Source organism: Salmo trutta, chromosome 23 (genome assembly GCF_901001165.1).
Source record: "Salmo trutta chromosome 23, fSalTru1.1, whole genome shotgun sequence".
In the NCBI taxonomy this organism is placed as follows: domain Eukaryota; kingdom Metazoa; phylum Chordata; class Actinopteri; order Salmoniformes; family Salmonidae; genus Salmo; species Salmo trutta.
The window spans coordinates 23685164-23711103 of NC_042979.1; the positions used below are offsets into that span (position 1 = coordinate 23685164).

The window sequence follows — 25940 nt, forward strand, 5'->3', positions numbered from 1 at the left end:
CCGCCATTCAAGAGTCGCCAGAGCTGCCCGCCAGTCAAGAGTCGCCAGAGCTGCCCGCCAGTCAAGAGTCGCCAGAGCTGCCCGCCAGTCAAGAGTCGCCAGAGCTGCCCGCCAGTCAAGAGTCGCCAGAGCTGCCCGCCAGTCAAGAGTCGCCAGAGCTGCCCGCCAGTCAAGAGTCGCCAGAGCAGCCCGCCAGTCAAGAGTCGCCAGAGCCGCCCGCCAGTCAAGAGTCGCCAGAGCCGCCCGCCAGTCAAGAGTTGCCTGCTCCAGAGCGGTCAGGACCTCAGACTGGGGTGAAGGACAACGACCCTAAGCACACAGCCAAGACAACGCATGAGTGGCTTCAGGACACGTCTCTGAATGTCCTTCAGTGGCCCAGTCAGACCCCGGACTTGAACCCGATCGAACATCTCTGGAGAGACCTGAAAATAGCTGTACAGCGACGCTCGCCATCCAACCTAACAGAGCTTGAGAGGATCTGCAGAGAAGAATGGGAGAAACTCCCCAAATACAGGTGTGTCAATCTTGTAGCGTCATGCCCAAGAGGACTTGAAGCTGTAATTGCTTTCAAAGGTGCTTCATCAAAGTACTGAGTAAAGGGTCTGAATACTTTTGTAAATGTGATATTTCTGTTTTTCATATTTAATATACTGCTCAAAAAATAAAGGGAACACTTAAACAACACATCCTACATCTGAATGAAAGAAATAATCTTATTAAATACTTTTTTCTTTACATAGTTGAATGTGCTGACAACAAAATCACACAAAAATAATCAATGGAAATCCAATTTATCAACCCATGGAGGTCTGGATTTGGAGTCACACTCAAAATTAAAGTGGAAAACCACACTACAGGCTGATCCAACTTTGATGTAATGTCCTTAAAACAAGTCAAAATGAGGCTCAGTAGTGTGTGTGGCCTCCACGTGCCTGTATGACCTCCCTACAACGCCTAGGCATGCTCCTGATGAGGTGGCAGATGGTCTCCTGAGGGATCTCCTCCCAGACCTGGACTAAAGCATCCGCCAACTCCTGGACAGTCTGTGGTGCAACGTGACGTTGGTGGATGGAGCGAGACATGAGGTCCCAGATGTGCTCAATTGGATTCAGGTCTGGGGAACGGGCGGGCCAGTCCATAGCATCAATGCCTTCCTCTTGCAGGAACTGCTGACACACTCCAGCCACATGAGGTCTAGCATTGTCTTGCATTAGGAGGAACCCAGGGCCAACCGCACCAGCATATGGTCTCACAAGGGGTCTGAGGATCTCATCTCGGTACCTAATGGCAGTCAGGCTACCTCTGGCGAGCACATGGAGGGCTGTGCGGCCCCCCAAAGAAATGCCACCCCACACCATGACTGACCCACCGCCAAACCGGTCATGCTGGAGGATGTTGCAGGCAGCAGAACATTCTCCACGGCATCTCCAGACTCTGTCACGTCTGTCACATGTGCTCAGTGTGAACCTGCTTTCATCTGTGAAGAGCACAGGGCACCAGTGGCGAATTTGCCAATCTTGGTGTTCTCTGGCAAATGCCAAACGTCCTGCACGGTTTTGGGCTGTAAGCACAACCCCCACCTGTGGACGTCGGGCCCTCATACCACCCTCATGGAGTCTGTTTCTGACCGTTTGAGCAGACACATGCACATTTGTGGCCTGCTGGAGGTTATTTTGCAGGGCTCTGGCAGTGCTTCTCCTGCTCCTCCTTGCACAAAGGCGGAGGTAGCGGTCCTGCTGCTGGGTTGTTGCCCTCCTACGGCCTCCTCCACGTCTCCTGATGTACTGGCCTGTCTCCTGGTAGCGCCTCCATGCTCTGGACACTACGCTGACAGACACAGCAAACCTTCTTGCCACAACTCGCATTGATGTGCCATCCTGGATGAGCTGCACTACCTGAGCCACGTGTGTGGGTTGTAGACTCCGTCTCATGCTACCACTAGAGTGAAAGCACCGCCAGCATTCAAAAGTGACCAAAACATCAGCCAGGAAGCATAGGAACTGAGAAGTGGTCTGTGGTCCCCACCTGCAGAACCACTCCTTTATTGGGGGTGTCTTGCTAATTGCCTATAATTTCCACCTGTTGTCTATTCCATTTGCACAACAGCATGTGAAATTTATTGTCAATCAGTGTTGCTTCCTAAGTGGACAGTTTGATTTCACAGAAGTGTGATTGACTTGGAGTTACATTGTGTTTTTTAAGTGTTCCCTTTATTTTTTTTAGCAGTACATTTTGCTAAAATTTGTAAAGTTTTTGCTTTGTCATTATGGGGCATTGTGTGTAGATTGATGAGGGAACATTTTTTTTAATCCATTTTAGAATATGGCTGTAACGTAACAAAATGTGGAAAAAGTCAATGGGTCTGAATATTTTCAGAATGCACTGAATGCACTATGCAGAAAAGGACCCCATACCTACTGTCAAATATGGTGGTGGATCTTTGATGTTCTGGGGTTATTTTGCTTCCACTTTCCTGGGGCCTTTGTTAATTAAGGTTAATGGCATCGTGAAATGTATCCAGTACAAAGACATTTTAGGCAATAACCTGGTTGCCTTTGCCAGGAGGCTGAAGCTTGGCCCCAAGTCAGATCTTCCAGCAAGACAAAACCCCCAAGCACCAGTGATTTATTTATTTATTTCACCTTTATTTAACCAGGTAGGCAAATTGAGAACAAGTTCTCATTTACAATTGCGACCTGGCCAAGATAAAGCAAAGCAGTTCGACACATACAACAACACAGAGTTACACATGGAGTAAAACAAACTTACAGTCAATAATATAGTAGAAAAATAAGTCCATATACAATGTGAGCAAATGAGGTGAGATAAGGGAGGTAAAGGCAAAAAGGCCATGGTGGCAAAGTAAATACAATATAGCAAGTAAAACACTGGAATGGTAGAGATTTGTAGTGGAAGAAAGTGCAAAGTAGAAATAGAAGTAATGCGGTGCAAAGGAGCAAAATAAATAAATAAATAAATACAGTAGGGGAATAGGTAGTTGTATGGGCTAAATTATAGATGGGCTATGTACAGGTGCAGTGATCTGTGAGCTGCTCTGACAGCTGGTGCTTAAAGCTAGTGAGGGAGATAAGTGTTTCGAGTTTCAGAGATTCTTGTAGTTCGTTCCAGTCATTGGCAGCAGAGAACTGGAAGGAGAGACGGCCAAAGGAGGAATTGGCTTTGGGGGTGACCAGAGAGATATACCTGCTGGAGCGTGTGCTACAGGTGGGTGCTGCTATGGTGACCAGTGAGCTGAGATAAGGGGGGACTTTACCTAGCAGGGTCTTGTAGATGACCTGGAGCCAGTGGGTTTGGCGACGAGTATGTTGCCATGTAGCGGTGTAGCTAACTACCGGAACTACCCTATACTTTTCTTTGCAAAAAGAACAGAAAATATGGGTAAAGTAAGCAAGATTTATGTTCTTTTTCAGCATCAGACCTGCCTAATTCTCACTTGAAACATAGTTTTTGTGTTTAATAGTCTGAATTACACATTATGTTAAAATTTTACTCCTGAATTATCTGTTCTTGCAATTTGTAGTCTATGACATTTCAGATTTAGATCAAATAATTTTGACCACTATCTTTTGGATATTTTTTTAAAAACTTTATCTGAGCAATTGTTCTGTACCTGACTGTATACGGGACTATCCAAATAAAGTATAACCAGTCTCTCTTTGAAGTCCTTAGTCAATGTGTAAATCACAAGTAGAGAAACACATCTATACATGTCCTCAGCACTGTCTCTCTCTCTCTCATCTCTCGCTCTCTCATTCCTTGTTTTTGTGTTCTTTTCACCAGGTGGTTGCTATGACAGCGTTCCCCCTTGCCTGCAGCCACAGAATGCAGAGTATCATAATCCCTTCAGCCTCTCAGGGTAACATCAGTGCTTTGGCAGCTGCAGTGATGATGTCATCATCCTATGCTTGGTGTGTGATGCTGTGCACCTGTCAGAACAATGTATGGATAAGTTCATTCTTCTGACATGGCATCATTCCTGTGCCATGCTAATGTTACCTGATATTAAAGACAATGACTAGGCATCCAATCATTCTATACAATGACAAAAACAAATCATACTGAATATCTCCTAGGCCTATAAATGCCAGTCTACCAATCCCATCTTATTTCGTCAGTAGCGATGTCTTGGTGAGGGTGCAGTGTAAATGTATTCAGCATTGTTGGTTTATCTATAACTAAACAGCTATTTTCCTAAATGTCTTAGACATGCACTAAGGAGTGTCTGTGTGTGTGTTTCTTCAGACTAAATCAATTTATCTCGAGCCCGTGGCTTCCCGCTGGTCCCTTTAACGTCTGGGGGGATATCCTACATTAAGGAGACGTCATGTGGGAGCAGCTTTGTTCCTGGGAACAGTAGGGAGAGACTGGATGCCTCTATTAAGGCGTCTCTATACTGTATCTGATGGGATTACTGGCAGGCAGGTCACACTGAGATACACCGCTGCAGTGGTGGAGCTATACCATAGCACAACATTATATCATCAGGGGCATCAGAGTCCATGTGTCATGACTTTGGCCGAAGTTGATGCCTCTCCTTGTTCGGGTGGTGTTCGGCGGTCGACGTCACCGGTCATCTAGCCATCGCCGATCCATTTGTCATTTTCTATTTGTTTTTGTCTCGTTTTCCCACACACCTGGTTTTCATTTCCCAATTACTGGTCATGTATTTAACCCTCTGTTTCCCCCATGTCTTTGTCTGTGATTGTTATTTGTTCAGGTCGGTATGTTCCGGCTGGTTTGTACCGGGTGCTGTTTATCACCCATGCTTTGTGGCAACCGTTCTTTTTGCACTTTGTGCTGTCGAGTAAAGTGCGTCATTTTCACTCATCTCTGCTCTCCAGCGCCTGACTTTATACACCAGCTACACCCACCAACCTGACACAATGTAAAACAAATGTAGAAGATATCCTTATAGAGAGCCTTGCAGTATTCTCTGAAGCATGTTAAACGTGTCAATACGTTCAGTTTAGATTCAATATCAACACCAGTCTAGCACACAACTTAGAATGAAGCAATGTATTGGGCATGCACTTTAAGTCATACGCTAGGGTGGATGTTGGAACATAGCCCATCTTTTGTAACTCTGACCCCCATTCCCTCCAGCCACACTACCACATTGTGCTAGTCCAGTGTGGTGTAGGTGATGTAGGACTGCGAAAGGGCAAAGGGAACATGACATGGCCCATAACCTAAATTTAAAGATCAGCTGTCTCTTCAGCACCATCTGAGGTCTGGAGAGAGTCAGGACCTTGACAGCGGCAGCTGAGCACTCCCAGCCAGCTCCCAGCAACAGAGATGGAGGCCATGTGCCTTCAGTCGTACTATGATAGGGCTTTCAGCTGATTCTATTTAACAATGTTCCTCGCACCTCTCTCTGTTTGTGCTCTACAGGTAGCTCATTCATAAAACACAAGTGAGTGGGGCTAATACAGTGTTTGTGTGTTTGTGTGTGCTTGCGAGCATGCATGACTGCGTGCCATGAGTGTATGAACTCTATGTTTGTAAGTGTGTGTGTATGTGGGTGGTTGCAGGCCTGTGGGGCATCTCTAAAACAGTGCCAGGTTGAAAAAAGGACTCTGCTGCCAGGACACAGCTGGCTCAGTGCATAACCAGCAGCTTTAGGGAGGGGCTGCCCCTAAGCTCTGGTCCAGGAACAGTCTCTACAACCGTAGTCTTAACCTATTTAAACAATAAGACAAACAATAAGACCCGGTCTTGTGGTGAAGGGCAACTTCTATCTCAACCAACATCAGCCATGAAATCTCTATCGATACATCCTGAATGGCATCTTATTCCCTACATAGTTCACTACTTTTGACCATGGGCCCTGGTCAAAAGTAACACAGTATAAAGGGAATGGGTGTCAGGTGGGACACAACCTCTATGCTACAGTAGTCTTTTGCCTCTGACATGTCTAGGGAGTGTACTATGTATTCATCTCGCTCCTGCACTGTGTGAGGTGTGTGAGAGAAGAAAAAAGAAATATTAATGGACCTTTGCTATAAAAAAATACATGCTACGCATCATTGTCATCTTTGCTATTTGACCAAATGACAAAATCAGTCTGAGCCTCTAAATCACCAACATAACACAGGCCAGACTTTAGAGTTTGTCCTTGTCCTGTCCAAATGGAGGAGGCTGGTTTGACGGGGTAAAGTGACCATGCCCAGCTCCTGAATTGTTAATATATTTTACTGGAGATGTATGAGCGGAGAAACATCATGTAAAAAAGGGTGGCCAGAGAGACTGCTTTTAGGGGACACATTCTCAGAGAGGTTTGTGGTGTTAGTTTTGTTTTACGCCCAATTACAAATGAACAACTCCTCCTAGCCTCTCTCTCTCTCTCTCTCTCTTTCTCTCTCTCTCTCTCTCTCTCTCCTCTCTCTCTCTCTCTCTCTCTCTCTCTCTCTCTCTCTCTCTCTCTCTCTCTCTCTCTCTCTCTCTCTCTCTCTCTCTCTCTATATATATATATATATATATATATATATATATATAGATACATGTAGAGAGAGGTGGTGAGAGGATCGGACACATGTAAGCAACATAGTTTGGGGATTGGGATGGTACTGCGTGCGGTGTATCTATATATTTCTGCAGATTGCCAGCCTCTCAACCAGACAGTCTAAGGAACAAACCTTGCGTGTAAGGTTGTTACTCCTGAGCTGGCTGCTTGTGGAAGGGACAGGGAAAGACCCCCATCACCTGCCTCCACAAAGCAGGACAAGTCTCAGCCAGGCTTTCACTAAGGAGACAGGGCAGAGCACTGCCAAGAGAAAGGCCAGCCCTAGTCAAGAAGAATTAACTTCTCCACTGTATAATACACCTCCTCCACATCCTCCTCTCCCGTGCATAACCTCCCTAGGTTGTGTTGTGTGTGTATTTTTGTGTGTATAATGGAAGGGATCCAGCTGGGGCCAGGGTGAAATGCGTTGGCCCCTCGAGAACAAAGGGGCCCCGGGGCTGTGAGGGAAGTGGGCTGTTCCACTCTGGCAAAGAGGGGTCAGGGAAGAGCAGAGCACGCATCAGATGACGTGACTAAAAGAGCTTCCAGTCAAACAGATGACATATCACATTTGACATCACTGGGACCTATTGTTCCTATTCGTCACACTGGAGAATATCAAAAGGAAAAAATACAAATAAATCCCTCCCAAGGTTTTTATATCACTTAAGTGGATAAGAGCTTTAAGGTGACTAAGAATCCCCATGGCAGGGACTTACACATGTCTGACTAGGACTCCCCCCACAACACAACACACAATATGTCACGGCTGTTGAAAGGATCGGACCAAAGTGCAGTGTGTGTTTCGTTCCACATATTTATTTAATCCGTGAAAACTATGCAATACATCAAATAACTGAAATCTACAAAATAACAAACCGTGACGTAGAGGAGAAACAAACACTACTCACAAATAATCACCCACAAAAACAGGTGGGACAAACATCAACTTAAATATGACCTCCAATTAGAGACAACGTTGACCAGCTCCCTCTAATTGGAGATCATACCAAACAAAACCAACATAGAAATACAAAATTAGAAACTGAACATAGAAATACAAAACATAGACAAACACCCCCTGTCACGCCCTGACCTACTCTACCATAGAAAATAACCACTTACTATGGTCAGGACGTGACACAATATCCAAATCTCTAGCAAAACATATGACTGAAGAACAGCTAAATAATTCAAGGTGACCCAATTGCACAGTTAAAATGCATGCTAGAAATACACTGAATGGCCCAGCCTCAACCTTCATCCCTGCCACGTTGCTTAGCCCACTGTTTCCATGGTGATGGTACTGTAATGCACATAAAAGAGGATCCCACTAGGTCCTGTGGGCCTATATGTTTGACTCTACAGTACAGTCAGTTGGGCTGGTGGACAATCCTCCTCTAGAGAGCCTGGCTCGGTGGCACATGTGACTGGATCAGTCCTATGTAGAAGTGGCTGTCATGTTGGCTGTGTTTGAACAGGACCATAAACAGTCTCCCTGCTGTCCCCATGGCCTGCTCTCCTCAGCCTCAGGCTTTAGTCCTGCTGTGGCTCAGTCCTCCACTGACTAATGATTCATGGGAGATAAGAGTGAGTGAGAGGATGGATGAGGGGAAGAGAGGGGGAGATGGGTAGGTACTGAAAAGACAGCAGGTAAAACATCAAATAAAAAGCCCAGGCTCAATCAAAGCAACCAAAAGACTACAAATGATCAAAAAACTACAAACAAACCTAGACTAAGAAGCTACTGTAGCTTTCTACTATAAAATGCAACTGCTCAATACCAGTAGTACTACTACCATGCATGGGGCTGAAACTCTCCCCACTCTCTTCAGCCCCACTGGCTTAATGACACTAACGCTTATGGTGCGTTTGCGACCAGTCAATGCGGCACACACACATGCTCACACACATATGTGAGGTGGGGGAGGGGGTCTGTGGGGTTGCTATAGAAACCCTCTATTCCAGGTAAAATACTAACCTCATTTGCACCATATTACACTGTCAGCGTTATCAAATCCCAGGAGGTCAGATGTGTATTCTAAACCAGCAGAACAGTAGTGTAAGCAAAGGCTCCTTACTTAATCTGTTATTCAAACAGGCAGGCAGAATTAAATTAGCAAATGAATCCATCAAAGACGCATAGTCTACAAGGGAACATTGAGTCACCTGGTCTGACCCACCTGCAAACACTGATACAGATACACACTACAGGGTCTGAGGGAAGAGACAGGATGTTTTCTTGTGCTTACACCTCACTTACACACTGTACTGTACTGTGGCCACACACTGCATGTGTGCGCACACAAAAACACATGTACATGCTGTGCTGACAAGCAAATGCATCATGGATGGGATTCAGTGTGTGTGTGTGTGTGTGTGTGTTTGCACATGTAAGTGAATGCAAACATGCATGTTTTGTGCGCATGTATGTGACTACTCTGAGCCTTCCCCCTGGCTCTGTGTCCTCAGGAACATTGAGATTAGTTAAGGCTGTCTTATTCCATCGCTAATCTCAAGGCAAGAGGAGGAAAATCAGCCAGACAGGGGATTCAAAATAGAAGTTTGGTACCCCCTCCCCACTCCTCTCTCCCTCCATCCCTCCTGTCTCCCCTCTCATCCCCTGGCATCCGGCTGAGCTCAGCTGGTACTGGCTGCCAGTCTGCGCAGAGAATAGAGGGAGTAGGAAGAGAGGGAGTAAGCACATAATGAGGAAGAGGAGGCGAGGGGAGCCCATGAGCCACTCCTGTCACTGCTGCAGCTTCTTCTACTGTTTGAGGTTTCACACCCACAGAATTAGAAAGAGAGAGAGACAGAGAGACAGAGAGACAGAGAGACACAGAGACAGAGACAGAGAGAGAGAAGCATGCCTGTCGAAATACTGCAGAGTGGGAGTTTAGGCTGTATACCCCTCCCTCCCTCCTTTCCCATCTACACTCTCGTCTTCCCTTGCTCCCTTTCACACACCCACACAAACCACACATAGGCATATATATGTACGGGGTACACTCAGGCCTGAAGACACACACAGTTGCACACGCATTCTTTATCAATATAATTGTAACTAGAGTATAAAAATCAGTGGATCTAAGTGATTTAGTTTCAGCTTTGTTTCTAGAACCTACCTTCACCATGAGAAGAGAGGAGTAGTCGAGACCCATATCAATGCAGCTATGATGTAGTAAGTGGAGCTAGGCTATTTCCAAAAAGCCTCCTCCCTATCACCAAAAATAGACTTACACAGGGCTGCACAGATTTCTTCTTCCTCTACAAGGAATTCAATCAGTCTATGTTGTAGAAGCGGAATCTACACCCTGTAGCTAAATCTATGACACAGTACTAGGATCAAAGAGCAAATTTCTGCTGAGGAGATTCCCATCGTCTCCAACCCATCAGCCAGGAAAAGGGAGAGGTTCATGTCACACAACCAACCTCCAAAATCAGGAAAAGACACCATTGTCTCTATAGTACTTTCTCATTTGCATTTCCCCCCACCCAATCTCCCCTCCTCTGCTCCCCTCCTTGCTTATCTACCTCACTTGCTTTGGCAATGTTTCACATTAACATATGTTTCCCATGCCAACAAGGCCCCTTGAATTGAACTGAATTGAGTGTAGGTGACATCAGGCCTAAATGACCACACAGACCATACACAGCTATGAGAAACAGGTGGCAGCGTACAGTGAGGCAGAGCTGACAATGCTGGAGTGCCCAGCGTCTCTGATGTACGATTGCACTCCATCTCCCAGCTCTCCTCCGGCACAGTACACGGGAGAAGCTTCCCTCAGCCAGCCACAGAGCTGCATGCGCCACATTAAAACCACAAACCATGCAGCCTACACACATGGATGCCATACAGGCATAGCCACACACACATGCGCCAAACACAGGCAGACACCCAGAGGATAGAGAGAGGGAGAGAAGGAGATGAGAAGATGAGAAGAGAGAGAAAGATAGATACTATGCAGTTGTTGGGGGAGGCCAGGTGGTGATAAGGAGCAGTATTTACCGTGTCTGCTGGCTAGCTACAGTAGCATTGTAGCAATGTGACTGAGATGTTGCCAGTGTTCCTTCCTTCCTATTATCTTGGGTGGCTAAATGTCAGGTGGCTGCAGTAACAGTGGCGCCTGGGCCTGCGTCTCTCCACCCTTCTTCCCCCTCTCTCATTCCTCCACCCCCTGACTCTCTGTCCCCCTTTTCCTCCTGTCTTTCTATCTCTCTGCCTTCTGACTATCTCTCTCTTCTCTCTGTCTGTCTTTCTCTCTCCTTTCTCTCTCTGCCTCCTCTCTCTCTCAGCTTCTCTGGTTGTGCAACTAGCTCCAGAATCCTCTTTGCTGAATTAATCTCCTACCAGCAGCAGTAGAGTTCCAGAGGGCTGTACTGCAACATCGGGAGTAGTCCTACGAGGAGGAAGCTGCCCTGCTTGCCTGTCTGCTGGGGCTGGGCTTCCAGTGGGCTGCCTGACTGACTGCTTCACTACCTGACTGACTGTCTGAAAGCTGGAGATAGTTGCTGAGGGGTTTGTCTGAGGGTGGATAGACCCCTCCTCCGATCCCCTCCTCCGCTCCCCAACTTGCAGCTGTGGAGCAGCATAGTGTATGGGGTGGGGCTAATTGATGCTGCTCTCTCTGTCACACACACAAGCAAGCAAGCACACAATGCTAACTGCTAGAATGCTAAAAGTGTATGCTGTCGGTGACTGCAGAATGGGCGGAACCTGTTTGATTGTAGACACATACTGTAGTTCTCTGTCTGTCAGGGCTCTGACGCTGGGGTCTGTGTGTATGCAGATTACGTTCCTCTGCATACACTGTGTGTGTGTGTGTGTGTGTGTGTGTGTGTGTGTGTGTGTGTGTGTGTGCGCACGCGCGCGCAAAAGACAAACAACTTTTTTGAAATGTGAAAAATGCTGATCACACACACCTGAACATTGAGCCAGATCCTGAGGGGCAAAGGAGGAGAACGATGGAATGAGAGGAAGAAAATAAGAAAGAATATGAAGTCATAAGAGAGTATAACATAAGAATCAACGGCGGATGATGCACCCCGAACCTAAAACATACTGGATCGGTTGAGTCATTTGCTGTCCTTTTTGATGCTTGCTGATGGCAAATTGAATTAGTAATCTTCTAAGTTTTAACACAAATTGAATTGGAGCAAACACACACACACACACACCTTCTTCTCATAATTCTATGCCTTAATCAGTGTGCGTGTGTACAGGTGGTATTACTGAAATGGGTCTGCTTTTCCAGCTCTCTCACTTCGAGGGGTCATTTCAGTCATTAATAGCTCAACACTTCCTAAGTTGTGTTGATTTGTGGGCCGTGTAACACAGCTATTTGGACAAGCAGTAGTAAAGGCTTTCTAAATTCGGATAGCCCCTTCATTTGGCTAGCTGTGGCCTTTGAACCTTCTATGGACGTCATCATCCATGTGGGTATACTGACTAGTCACCCTTGCATTGCTACTGGGCAAAATCTGTGACTTCTTTTTTTGAGAATGTTATTTCGCTCTCATTGACTTAGACACTGAGTAATATATACAGTGTTGCATAGGCCTACAGTATTTTACCCTTTCACTTCTCAATAGCAACAAGACTCCACAATAAGAAAATTACAGTATATCAGTTTGGAAATGAAAGATCTACAGTTTTCCAGATCATTTTGCTTCATAATGATAAACAACTCTCAGCATGTGCATTGTCTTTTAATTTATTTAAACCTCAACAGAGAAGGATTATTTGACTATCATAAGTAATACACTGAAAAGCATAACGACCCCCCCAACCCTCCATTTTCTCTGCTTTATCAAGCTAGGGATATTTACCACTTCTTTGCTAACAAGCCAGGTTTTTTTCTGGATCAAAAAGGGCTTAGGTGGTGGGCATGGCAGGGGGTGTGGCAATGTGTGCGGTTGGCCCGTCGGCGTGGCTAAACTTTAGAGAACAATGTAGATGCCCCTATCTCAGTGGTGTAGAGAAATGTTAGCATTTTTAAGCCAATTCCCTGCACATTTCTCTATGTAGCAGAAATACATTTGAGCAGTTTTAAAGCTAATTTCCTGCTATTCTACACATTTTGCCATGGAGCTAAGAGCACGTTTCAGTTTGAAAGCTAATTTCCTATAATTCTTTGCATTTTGCCATGGCTAATACTGTTCTTTTGCTTAAACATAATAAAAACATAATTACTGCTAAATTCATTGTTTTGGGAATGTTCTATTCTCCCTGGCTTTATTTTGGTGATTGTTAGTTCCCAAAGATTATATTAATTTAAAATCTATAGGTCAAATATCGGTCAAATATCTACATACTTTTTGTACATACTATATATCTGGTTTTAGTAATTTAAGTTTGCACTGAAAGCATTTTTCCATTCCCAAAGTTTTGGAGGAACAGTAAACGATCTTGTCCAAATCAGTTACATTATTAAAAACTGTCTTCATTCAAAAAGCCTAGAAACTACTTCAATATGTTGGTTAAACTATTTTACAAATGTAAGATAAAACACTTATATGGAAAAGACAGGCTTTACAGTGGAAACCCGGGAAAACTATTGGACAGGTGCAGGTGAATCGGGACAACATTTTTATCAGATATAAATAAATTATTTCAAAATAGTATTAATTACAGGAACACGCACATGTGCACGCACGCACACACAAACATTCACACACACACTAACACACACAAGTAGGTCGGTACAGTAAGTAGGTGGTTATATATTTCAACTGACCTTTCAATTACTTAGCCTATGTGTCAGCAATGAGCTCTCTGCTCTGCCTCTGATTTGATTATGGGCTGGCTCAGCCCGTTCAGATCTGGATCAAGTCCGTTTTGATTAATGCCAACACAAACCATGCATCCAGCTGAACTCGATGCCCAGGCTGGCTACACCCAGACTGCATGGGACTTGGTAGAAGAGTGGTGGGCCTTCGGAGGCACTCAATCCATTGCTTAATTATCCCAATAATTCATGGGTTACCCCCTTTTCTGTTCCTTTCTGTCACGATACAACTACTGTATATCTCATTGTGGAATAGAGAAATCGTGTTGGTCCTATACATTTTTTCCTTCTCTGAAAATGGCGCTGTGCTTTTAGCAGTCTCCTGGAGAGGATAATGGAGTTATGAGGGCAGCCTGAGAGAGAGAGAGAGAGAGAGAGAGAGAGAGAGAGAGAGAGAGAGAGAGAGAGAGAGAGAGAGAGAGAGAGAGAGAGAGAGAGAGAGAGAGAGAGAGAGAGAGAGAGATATAAAAGAGCTCTGCTCTGTCTGGGTCAAATTCAATTAGGGAGGATGGAGACCTTAGCCAATGCAGACCCTACCGAAATCACTTTAGGAAGCATTCACCAAAACAATGTTAATTTCCTGGGGGCGATTGGATTCAATAGAATTGCAATATAAGGTTTTTTATTGGGATATGTTAAACCAGTGATTATGTCTTTATGCATATGAATAACACACATTATTGACACTAATTATGACCCTGGCACTACACTGTTATAAGACTTTATTATTAATTTGCAGTTTTTCCAGTAAGCATCCATATTATTATTATCATCATGAGGACCATCATTGAGGGGGCTGTGCCGGGGCTCGCACAGAAGAGGCGTTGCCATGGGGACTGTGTCTGGGAGACAGCTGTAGCCTTCTAGCGGGAGCGAGACCCTCCTTAAAGACACACAGGTCATTCCTCATGCAGGGTCTCTTCCTGCTATGCCCTGTCCGTCGCGACAGACAGACAGACAGACAGACAGACAGACAGACAGACAGACAGACAGACAGATGTACTGTATATCACGCCTCACCTCTCTACTGTGTTAGCTGATGTGTGGTGAGCGTTCTGGCACCAAATGGTCGCTGTGCATCAAGTGAGTGCCACATATTGGTGGATGAGGTGAGTTTCCCCCTTACTATGTAAAGTACTTTGAGTCCGTTAGTAGGTAGTGTCACGTCCTGACCAGTAATAGGGGTTATTTGTTATTATAGTTTGGTCAGGACGTGGCAGGGGGTATTTGTTTTATGTGGTTCAGGGTGTGTTTGTCTATGTATTTAGGTAGAGGGGTATTTGATTTATTAGTCCAGGGTTTTGGTTATTGTTCTATGTTAGTTTTTCTATGTTCTTTCTAGGTGTTTGTATTTCTATGTTTTGGTAATGGGGATTGGGGCCTTCAATTGGAGGCAGCTGTCTATCGTTGCCTCTGATTGAAGGTCCTATATTTAGGAGTGTGTTTGTCATGGGATTTTGTGGGAGATTGTTGCTGTATATAGCTTTGTGCCTTACCGGCCTGTTCTTTGTCGTCGTGTTTTTTTGTATACGTCTTTGTTTTGGTTTTTCCTTCTTTGTCCTTTAATAAAAGAAGATGAGTATACATTTTCCCGCTGCGTCTTGGTCTCTACCCTACAACACCCGTGACAGGTAGAAAGTTGCTATATAAATTCAATCCATATACAGTGTGGTCTGACATTGCCACCTTTGATAAAGAAGAGGAATAATGACTGTATAAAATAAATAATTAAAATACTGAACTACAGTGAGCTCCAAAAGTATTGGGACAGTACTCTGTACTCCAGCACGTTGTATTTGAAAATATACAATGACTATGAGGTTAAAGTGCAGACTGTCAGCTTTAATTTGAGAGTATTTTCATCTATATCGAGTGAACAGTTTAGAAATTACTGCACTTTTTGTACATAGTCCCTTCATTTTAGGGGACCTAAAGTATTGGGACAAATTCACTTATATGTGTATTAAAGTAGTCAAACGTTTAGTATTTGGTCCCATATTCTTGGCATGCAATAATTACATCAAGCTTGTGACTCTGCAAACTTATTGTTTGCATTTGCTGTTTGGTTTGGTTGTGTTTCAGATTAATTTGTGCTGAATAGAAATGAATGGTAAATAATGTATTGTGTCATTTTAGAGTCACTTTTATTGTAAATAAGAATATAATGTTTCTAAACACTTCTACATTAATGTGGATGCTACCATGATTACGGAAAATCCTGAATGAATATTGTATAATGATGAGTGAGAAAGTTAGAGGCATAAATATCACCCCCCCCAATAACATGCTAACCTTCCGTTATTATAATGATGAGAGGTTAGCATATCTTGGGGGTATGATATTTGTGCGTCTGTAACTTTCTCACGCACCATTATTCACAATTACATACACTGAGTGTACAAAACCTTAAGGACACTGCTTTTTCCAAAAATATTTAAGTGCCTTTGAACAGGGTATAGTAGCAGGTGCCAAGCACACCGGTTTGTATCAAGAAGTGCACCGCTGCTAGGTTTTTCACGCTCAACAGTTTCCTGTGTGTATCAAGAATGGTCCACTCCCCAAAGGACATCCAGCCAACTTGACACAACTGTGGGAGTCAACATGGGCCAGCATCCCTGTGGAACGCTTTGACACATTGTAGAGTCCACGCCCCGACGAATTGAAGCCGTTCCGAGGTCAAAAAAAGGGGGGGTGCAACCCAATATTAGGAAGGTGTTCTTAATGTTTGTACACTGAGTGTTTGTATATATACACTATATATACAAAAGTATGTGGACACCCCTTCAAATTTGTGGATTTGGCTATTTCAGCCACACCCGTTGCTAACAGGTGTATAAATCAAGCACACATCCATGCAATCTCCATAGACAAACATTGACAGTAGAATGGCCTTACTAAAGAGCTCAGTGACTTTCAACATCGCACCGTCATTGGATGCCACCGTTCCAACAAGTCAGTTGGTCAAATCTTATTGTTAAGTGTAAATGTCTAGGAGCAACAACGGCTCAGTCGTGAAGTAGTAGGCCACACAAGCTCACAGAATGGTACCGGCGAGATCTGAAGCTCTTGGCGTGTAAAAATCATCTGTCCTCACCTCAATATCGAGTTCCAAACTGCCTCTGGAAGCAACGTCAGCAAAATAACTGTTCGTCGGGAGCTTCATGAAATGGATTTCCATGGCCGAGCAGCTGCACACAAGCCTAAGATTACCATGCGCAATCCCAAGCGTCAGCTGGAGTGGTGCATAGCTCGCCACCATTGGACTCTGGGGCAGTGGAAATGCGTTTTCTGGAGTGATGAATCACCTTTCACCATCTGGCAGTCCGATGGACGAATCTGAGTTAGGCGGATGCCAGGAGAATGCTACCAGCCCCAATGGATGGTGCCAACTGTAAAGTTTGGTGGATGAGGAATAATGGTCTGGGGCTGTTTTTTATGGTTTGGGCTAGGCCCCTTAGTTCCAGTGAAGGGAAATCTTAACGCTACAGCATACAATGACATTATAGACAATTCTGTGCTTCTAACTTTGTGGCAACAGTTTGGGGAAGGGCCTTTCCTGTTTCAGCATGACAATGCCCCAGTGCACAAAGCAAGATCCATACAGAAATGCTTTGTCGAGATCGGTGTGGAAGAACTTGACTGGGCTGCACAGAGCCCTGACCTCAACCCCATCGAACACCTTTGGGATGAATTGTAACACCAATTGCGAGCCAGGCCTAATCGCCCAACATGAGTGCCCGACCTCATTAATGCTCTTGTGGCTGAATGGAAGCAAGTCCCAACATCTAGTGCAAAGCCTTCCCAGAAGAGCAGAGGCTGTTATAGCAGCAAAGGGGGAACCAACTCCATATTAATGTCCATGATTTTGGAATTAGATGTTCAACGAACAGGTGTCCACATACTTTTGGTCATGTAGTGTATATATTTGGGGCGGCAGGTAGACTAGTGGTTAAGAGCGCTGGGCCAGTAACTGAAAGGGGGCAGGTTTGAATCCCAAAGCCAACTAGGTGAAAAATATGTTGATGTGCCATTGAGCAAGGCACCTAACCCTAATTGCTACTGTAAATCGCTCTGGTTAAGATCATCTGCTAAATGACTAAAATGGAAAAATGAAAATATATATTCCAGCATCCCCAATCTAGAAAACCCGTCACTATAACACAGTCCCACTCTGGCAACCCAGCCTCTGGTGGCTCATGTGGCATGTCCATTCTATTTCACAAAGCTGGAATGAGCAAGAATTCCTCCTGCACAAGGACCATGGAGTTACGAAATGAACTGTTGTGTAACCATTACACAACAATGTGGATGTAATAACAGGTTTATGCGCATACACACACACGCAAACACTATTCACTCTGCTAGCATAATGGTTTTCTCTGTAAATTATTTATACTACATTTACATATTTCATAATTGTTCCATGAGTTGATTTGTGGCAATATGGAGAGCATGTCAGTGGAGTGGTCATTACCATAAGAGCGTTAAGATACTGGATGGACATAACAGCTGACCAGCAAGTCACATGGATGCCAGGAAGCATGTTCCAGGCTTTAGGACTATGCGTGTTGGCCAATGACAAGCCATTAGCGTGTGTACAGTAAGGTGCTCTGCACATCTCCGTCTTACATCTCCATTGGGTGAAATTGATTTGGAACAAGTGAGGCTTGCAACAGCAAGAAGCCATTATGGTCTGTCAGTTTCCCTTTACGAATCTGTCCCTATCTTGCTAGTGGGCCTGTTGCCAGGACAACGGCTCCAGCACCTTCCCTCCCTGGACCAGGAGGAGCCCCAGAGGACTTCCACCCCTTCCCCTGTTTTCCTTTCCTTACTTATTCTTTGCTCTTCACTTCACCTCCACACACTCTCCTGACTGCACAATCCAAAGTGCCACAGCTCACCAGACCCACACATCTGCTTTGCATGAGAGCTTGCCATAAAGACCTATATGCCATAAAGGAACAAGACATACACTCGCTAATCTATACAATATACATTCTCTGAGGACATAGATTGTGATCAAGATAAATGCAGGAAAGAGTATGATAAAATATGATTAGGACTTAACCAATGGCTTGAAGGGAAAAACCGCTGGTTATCTGGAAACCTAACTGATCAAAAGCAGATATGGTGCAATATGCTGAACTCCGGAGAAAAGATGGCATTTTGTGTGTTCTAGTTTTAGAGGGCCATTAGTAGGACACAGTGACAAACTCCTCCATCTGGTCTAAGGAGACCCCACTGCCCAGGGGCACTGCAAAAGGTGCCATCCCTTAAACCAAGGAAGATATAAATGCAATCCATTATTTTTTGAAGGAGATGAAGGGGTGAAAACAGGAAAATACAGTACAGTTCAAAAGTTTGGGGTTACTTAGAAATGTCCTTGCTTTTGAAAGAAAAAGCAATTTTTTTGTCTGTTAACCTCTTGACAGTCGCCTAGGATAGGGGGCGCTACAGCGATTTTTGAAAAAAATTCGGGCCCATTTTAAACGCCCTCCTACTCAAACTCAGAAGCTAGGATATGCATACTTGTGGATAGAAAACACCCTAAAGTTTCTAAAACTGTTTGAATGGTGTCTGTGAGTATAACAGAACTCATATGGCAGTCAAAACCCCGAGACCGATCGTAACAGGAAGTGGAATTCTGAATTGCGGACTCAACTTCATCACTTTGCCTATAAATCACACCGTGAGCAATGGTTCATTGAGCACTTCATATTGCATCCACTAGATGTCCCCAGTCTTTACAAAGTGGTTTGAGTCTCCTACTGTGAAAACTGACAGAATGAGAGGCTGTGGAGCGTGGTCACATGAGGAGGGCCATCACCATTATGACGCCGGCGCCCCTGGCTACCCTCCCCTTTCGAAACGTTTAGAAAGACAATGCAATCGTCCCCCTTGAATCTTATTGGAGCTCTGGTTGAAAAAGGCCCTAAAGATTAATGTTATACAACGTTTGACATGTTTGAACGAACCTAAATAAAAAAAAAATGCATTTTATTGAAAGAGGAGTCCCGCGGCCGACGGAACTTTTGGAGCAGCCTTCAGAACGCGCTAACAAGAACAAGCTATTGGGACGTAAAGGATTAACTTTTTCGAACGAAAATATATTTGTTGTGGACCTGGGATATCCTGGAAGTGCTTTCTGATGAAGATAATCAAAGGTAAGGGATTATTGACAATAGTATACAAGAGTAGATTTGATATGCGATTGTTCCAAGATGGCGCTGACCTGTAACGGTAGCCTATTTTTCTGAGTATCGCATCCCCTTTTATCGCAAAGTGTGATTACCCAGTAAAGTTATTTTTAAATCTGGCATTACAGGTGCTTTCAAGAGATATTCATCTATAAATCTTAGAATGACAATATTACATTTTAAAATTTTTTCGAATAGTAATTTAGTAAACTGTGGCGCTGTTTCACCGGATGCATTTGAGGGAAAATAGTTAGTCAACGTCACGCGCCGATGTAAAATGCTGTTTGTATATATAAATATGAACTTTATCGAACAAAAGAATGCATGTATTGTGTAACATGATGTCGTCGGAGTGTCATCTGATGAAGATTGTCAAAGGTTAGTGCTGCATTTAGCTGTTTTTTGGTTATTTGTGATGCATGTGGTTGGTCGGAAAATGGCTATGTGGCTACTTTTACGATATACTCCTCTAACATAATCTAATGTTTTGCTTTTCCTGTAAAGCCTTTTTGAAATCGGACAACGTGGTTCGATTGAGGAGAGGTGTATCTGTAAAACGATATAACATAGTCCTATATTTGAAAATGAAAAATATTACATTTCGTTATGCTAATAGGGATAGGATTTTTTGCTGGATGTGCGATTTTTCGCTGGATGAGCCCGCCCAGAGGTTAAAATAGCATCAAATTGATCAGAAATACAGTGTAGACATTGTTAATGTTGTATGGAATAGAATATCTACATAGGCCCATTATCAGCAACCATCACTCCTGTGTTCCAATGGCACGTTGTGTTAGTTAATTCAAGTTTAGCATTTTAAAAGACTAATTGATCATTAGAAAACCCTTTTGCAATTTTGTTAGCAAAGCTGAAAACTGTTGTTCTGATTAAAGAAGCAATAAAACTGGCCTTCTTTAGACTAGTTGGGTATCTGGAGCATCAGCATTTGTGGATTCGATTGCACGCTCAAAATGGCCAGAAACAAATAACTTTCTTCTGACACTCGTCAGTCGATTCTTGTTCTGAGAAATGAAGGTTATTTCATGCGGGAAATTGCCAAGAAACTGAAGATCTGGTACAACGCTGTGTACTACTCCCTTCACAGAACAGCGCAAACTGGCTCTAACCAGAATAGAAAGAGGAGTGGGAGGCCCTGGTGCACAACTGAGCAAGAGGACAAGTACATTGGAGTGTCTAGTTTGAGAAACAGACGCCTCACAAGTCCTCAACTGGCAGCTTCATTAAATAGTACACGCAAAACACCAGTCTCAACGTCAACAGTGAAGAGGCGACTCCGGCATCTGTTTCTCAAACTAGACACTTTAATGTACTATGAAATGTCAAAGTGACCCAAAACTTTTGAACGGTAGTGTATATGTTTTCAATACCCCAAATTCAAGTTTTTTTTTGCATCTACCAGGGATACAGAGCAAACGACTTTTCTAAGACGACAGTACAGGAGGACATAGGAAACACAATGTCATAACTGCCAGTCTCACATAATGACATGTGTGTCCAGGCATAGCCTCCTCCCCAGGGCCTCTCATACAGTAAAGATGGGATGGGGCTGTGACTGTGGCTGCGACTGCATGGAGCTAGGGATCCAGGGCAGAGTTAGGCCAGTCTGAAGTGACAGCTGACTCAAGGGAACACTGATGCTGCCTCTGTCCCTGCCTGCTGAAATTAGCCACCCTCCAGTGGACACGTCTCCTCATGACTCCCTCTAAACACTCCATCCCCTCAGGGAGGTGTGTGTGTGTGTGTGTGTGTGTGTGTGTGTGTGTGTGTGTGTGTGTGTGTGTGTGTGTGTTAATGGGAGTTGATGAGAAAACACAGATACACTTCTCAGACCTGCTCACACTACACACAGCTCTGTGGGAGGAAACAGAACGAGAGATGGCTGGCCGACGAGCCGATGTGACGTCCAGGCGTCTCACAAAGCATTATGGGTGAATGATATAGGGCTGGAGGTTGGGAAGCTACCGTTTGAATTCCCTAGTGGGGTGTAGTGGTCCTGTTGAGCGCCTAAGCGAGGCACTTACCCCGCCCAGGCACTCCAATATCTAGAGATATAAAAAGCAACATATCCACCTAGACAAAAGCAACCTGTAGTGCTTCAAAATTGCTTTAAAAGGATGCCTGAACTCAATGTACTGTCTCCCTCTCCCTCTTCCTGTGCTGTCTCCCTCTCCCTGTTCTGTCTCCCTCTCCCTGTTCTGTCTCCCTCTCCCTCTTCATGTTCTGTCTCCCTCTCCCTCTTCATGTTCTGTCTCCCTCTCCCGCTTCCTGTTATGTCTAGCTCCCACTCTTCTGTGATACAGCTTTCTCTCTGAAATGTTTCATTATCATAGTGTATAATGAGGAAAATGTTTCTGAATGACAAGCTTGTCAGAACATCAATTTACAGTCTCTCTAAAAGCTTTTCAGACAAAATGGCTTTGGCCCTTGAGTGACCTCTGATTGGAGGGTCTTTAAACTACACGCCACAATAACACCAAAAGCCAAGAACATAAGTGTTTGTTTTATCTATGCTATTACTATTATTTTACTCCTGAACTATGAATTTGTTTGGGGTATTAAACTGAACCTTCCAGGGGAGGATTTCCTAATCCTGACATACACACACACACCGCTGTGCAAATCACTTACACTTACCATTGGAAGACTGTCTGTCAACCATCCAGCTGGCACACACACACAGCAGCCCGCCCGACAGACAGACCAACAGCCAGAGAATCAGCCACAAGCAGCCATGCCACCAACCAGGCAGGAAGCGAGCCAGACAAACCTGCCAGCCTGTGGATCAGTCAACCAGACAGACAGATATCCAACCAGACAACCAACCAGCTCATATAGCAGGAAAAGAGACAGATGGACAGATAGATACTGTAGGTGAGACATCTAATTCAACATTACTTCTTCGGGATCGGTGTCCCTTCCATGGGACGGTTGCGTTGCGCTAACGTAGACTAACGCGATTAGCATGAGGTTGTAAGTAACAAGAACATTTCCCAGGACATAGACATATCGGATATTTGCAGAAAGCTTAAATTCTTGTTAATCTAACTGCACTGTCCAATGTAGATGCTTTTTTAAGCAATTATTTGATTCTAATCCTCATGTAAATTTATTTTAGGCTGAATTTTGTTACTTGCAGCTTGGATTTTTTTCTGGCCAGTCGGGTCCATTGCATGCTCTCTCAAGTGTAAAGTATTAGCTGGGCCTGAACTGTGTTTTCTCCAGTGTCAGAGCGTGGATGGACATACTATATGTGCATGGGATGTGAAAACAAAGTAAGTTGTTGTCGCTGTTGTTATCATTGCAGTATGTGCTAGAGTAATAGTATTCCATGTAAGTTTTCATTCCTGTTATTATTATGTTACTACTGATATTGTGTGTGATGATTAGTCACTCTTTACTACTTCCTATTTCCTAAATATTTAAATACAGTCCTTGCTGTTGTCTGTTTCTTTGCAATAATATAATATACAGATAGTAGGCTATTGCAAAGAAACACAACAGCAATAATATACAATCCTTGCTGTTATACTTACTGTGCTATTGACATGCTAGTCATTCATGTAGTGTTACTATGTAATATGTGGTTATTAGGTCATTATTAGATACAGTCCTTGTTGTTCTATCCCAAAAGCTTATTTCTCTCAGATTTTGTTTACGAATTTGATTACATCCCTGTTAGTGAGCATTTCTCCTTTGCCAAGATAATCCATCCACCTGACAGGTGTGGCATATCAACAAGCTGATTAAACAGCCTGATCATTACGTGCAGTATTGTCAATCACCACACTATCACAGATGTCTCAAGTTTTGAGGGAACGTGCAATTGGCATGCTGAATGCAGGAATGTCCACCAGAGATGTTGCCAGAGAATTGAAAGTTAATTTCTATTCTATAAGCCGCCTCTAACATCGTTTTAGAGAAGTATGTCCAACAGTCATCACAACAGCAGAGCACGTGTAACCACACCAGTCCAGGACCGCCACATCCGGCTTCTTCACCTGCGGGATCATCTGTGGGAGGGGGGCACACTATTTCCTATATAGTGCACTACTTTTGACCCGAACGCAAGTAGTGCACTTTATAGGTAATAGGGTGCCATTTGGGACACAGCCCGTGATGGTTGTGATAAAGTGAAACCCAGTGAAAGCCTTCCTCATTGCAGATGGACTGGAATAGAGTGAGAGTAGGAAAAAGCCTGAGGTCTGTTAGCTGCAACATCCAATGTGCCAAATGTCAACCTCAATAACACCACCTTTACCACCCACTGTGGCCTTGAGACACTACTATACCAACACAGCCTGTGGGGTGCTCTCTCTCTCTCCATTTGTCTCATCATGTCACCCTTTCTCTTTTTTATATGTATTTTTTGCTTACGGAACCTGGTATTCTCAGGCGGTCTCCTGTCCCAGTACCAACCAGGCCCGACCCTGAACAGGTGTGTTCAGGGTGGTATGGCCACAAGCCTATTTTTTTACCCCGTTTTCTCCCTGAATTTGGTCCCTTGGCTCATCTCTGTAATTCCTCAATAGGCTCAGGAGAGGCGAAGGTCGAGTCATGTATTCTCTGAAACATGACCCACCTGGCCACATACTTCTTATCACACTGCTCTCTAAACTGGATGTCAGTCGCACCAACGTGTCGGAGGAAAAACCTTTCAATAGACGACCGGAGTTAGCTTACAGGTTCCTGGCCCTGTCACAAGGAGTCTCTAGAGCACGATGAACCAAGGAAAGCCCCACCGGCCAAACCCTCACATACCACAGATGGCGCTGGGCCAATTGTGCACCGTCCTATTGGGCTCCTGGTCAAGGCCAGTTGTCACCCTACACGTGTCATTGTAAAAGGCAGCTTGATTTTGAAGGTAATACCAGCTCATCACATAAAACCACCCACACACAGAGAATCCCTCTTAGTCATCCACTATAAGAACATTTAGCCTGGTCCTGGTCATATCTTCTCAGGTATATTCAACCCTGCAATTACCTACCCAGCCTACCTCCCTAGTCATGAGGTAGCCTCACCCAGCCTATCCTCTCCCCTCCCTCCACAGCCGTGCCAGGCCCTGCTGGCACTAGCCAGTCGGGGCCAAGTGGTATATGGCCCTGCCAAATCCCACACAGCACTGCCTTGCCATGCCTAGCCCCATTTAGCCCTATACAGAAGCACAAAAGCCTGCATGGTGTCCTATAGACTGTAGACCCACTTAGCCAAGCTCTCCACAGGCCTTCCCAGCTCCATCTAGCCATGGTCCTGCCTAATGTAGCTACTCAGTCTGGCCCAGCCTAACCCAGAGTGTTTCAGAGCTGCAGTCACAGCCATAGCAGTCTCTCTCAAAGCAGCAGAGCAGAGTAGAGCTGAGGAGGAGCACACAGCAGACAGAGACTTCTCTCTCTCTGCAACACAGTAGCATCGCCCACGCAACCAAGTCCATGGGCACAAATCACAAACATGCATGAAAGTGTGCAAGCAAACACACACACACACACACACACACACACACACACACACACACACACACACACACACACACACACACACACACACACACACACACACACACACACACACACACACACACACACACACACCTGGTTAGTCATGATATATTCCTCTTCAGTGGATTGAAGAGGAGTGTCATGGCTAACATCTACTGTAGTTTCTGAGTGTGTGTGTTTAGTGTAAACCAAGTCAATACCATACAAGTTTATTTACTGAGATGTTCCAATACTGATCTATCCGAGTCTGTGGTGAGAGCGTTACACATGCATGTATGTGCACATGCTTTTGCAGAAATGTGTATGCTACATTTTGCAGAAGGTTATGGCAGTAACAATTCCCACTGAGACAGTGGCACAACACTAGTGGTGCATAGGGTAAAAAAGCTCCCTACCTCAAAGGCAGTTCCCCCTTTGTCTCAAAACGACTGTATCCTCCCTCTCATCACCGGCCGGCAGGGGTGACGCGGCAGTGGCGTGTGCCTACGTGTATGTGCGCCGTGAGCGTTCCAAAGGCTTAATGGTTGGTCCAGTCTACAGCTCCGAGAGTCAGACGCACTAAGGCTCTCTTTCACACACACACACCATCTCTCAGTTACTCGCTTGTGTTCCCGCTCTCTCTCGCGCTCTCTCCTCCTTAGTAGTGCTCGCAGGTTCTCTATCACGACAAACTCCCTCTCTCCCCTACCTCTCAGCCTTTCTCTCTATCTCCCTTCCCTGTCTCTCACAGATGCACGCGCATGCTCTGTGCAGTCCGCATCCCTCCTCTTCATCCCACTCACAAAAATTCACACACAAACCCACTGAAGGTTGTCAGCATTCATATCATTGGCCTGTGTAAATCTCAGCTCATTGATGTGTAAATGATTGCATCATGGATGAACGTTTCCTCTTCACGCATCTCCTCCCTGCAGTC

The 25940-nt window shown here is 44.6% G+C and overlaps 1 protein-coding gene across 1 annotated transcript in view; it reads right to left on the reverse strand.

Moving 5' to 3' along the window:
- Nucleotides 1–25696, reverse strand: part of LOC115159636 (RIMS-binding protein 2) — a 74240-nt gene extending 48544 nt beyond the window's left edge. The window contains exon 1 of the mRNA XM_029709555.1: nucleotides 25420–25696. The gene's annotated coding sequence lies outside the window, so the exon portion shown is untranslated. The remainder of the gene's footprint in view (nucleotides 1–25419) is intronic.
- Between the last annotated feature and the right edge of the window lie 244 nt (nucleotides 25697–25940).